Here is a 784-nt window from a genome sequence, read left to right as displayed (position 1 = left end):
GATTAGTTCTTGAGCTTCCGTAGGCGTCTTCTTCAGATGAAGAGATCCTCCAGCAGAGCTATCCAAAGACATCTTGGAGAGTTCAGAGAGACCATCATAGAAAATACCTATGATGCTCCATTCAGAAAGCATATCAGAAGGACACTTTCTGATTAATTGTTTGTATCTTTCCCAAGCTTCATAGAGGGATTCTCCTTCCTTCTGTCTGAAGGTTTGGACTTCCACTCTAATCTTACTCAATTTTTGAGGTGGAAAGAACTTTGCCATGAAGGCATTGACTAGCTTTTCCCAAGAGTTCAGGTGTTCTTTAGGTTTGTGAGTCCAACCATATCCTAGCTTTGTCTCTTACAGCAAAAGGGAATAGCATAAGTCTGTAGACCTCAGGGTCAACCCCATTAGTCTTGACAGTGTCACAGATTTGCAAGAACTCAGCTAAGAACTGATGAGGATATTCTAATGGAAGTCCATGGACTTGCAATTCTGTTGCATTAGAGAAACTAATTGAGGCTTAAGCTCAAAGTTGTTTGCTCCAATGGCAGGGATAGAAATGCTTCTCCCATAGAGGTCGGGAGTAGGTGCAGTAAAGTCACCCAGCACCTTCCTTGCATTGTTGGCATTGTTGTTGTTTTCGGCTGCCATGGGTTCTTCTTCTTTGAAGATTTCTGTTAGGTCCTCTACAGAGAATTGTGCCTTAGCTTCTCTTGGCTTTCGCTTCAAGGTCCTTTCAGGTTCAGGATCAGCCTCAACAAGAATGCTTTTGTCTTTGCTTCTGCTCATATGAAAG

At 42.6% G+C, this 784-nt stretch overlaps 1 non-coding gene across 1 annotated transcript; it reads left to right on the top strand.

Moving 5' to 3' along the window:
* The first annotated feature begins 127 nt into the window (after nt 1–127).
* On the top strand, nt 128–234 carry LOC127743533 (small nucleolar RNA R71). Its single transcript, XR_008004921.1, has one exon. It is a non-coding gene; the product is annotated as a small nucleolar RNA R71 (small nucleolar RNA).
* The last annotated feature ends 550 nt before the right edge of the window (nt 235–784 follow it).

The sequence above is a fragment of the Arachis duranensis genome, chromosome 10 (genome assembly GCF_000817695.3).
Source record: "Arachis duranensis cultivar V14167 chromosome 10, aradu.V14167.gnm2.J7QH, whole genome shotgun sequence".
Lineage (NCBI taxonomy): Eukaryota > Viridiplantae > Streptophyta > Magnoliopsida > Fabales > Fabaceae > Arachis > Arachis duranensis.
Note: the sequence above shows the minus strand (reverse complement) of the source record. Positions and strands in the feature narration are given on the sequence as shown.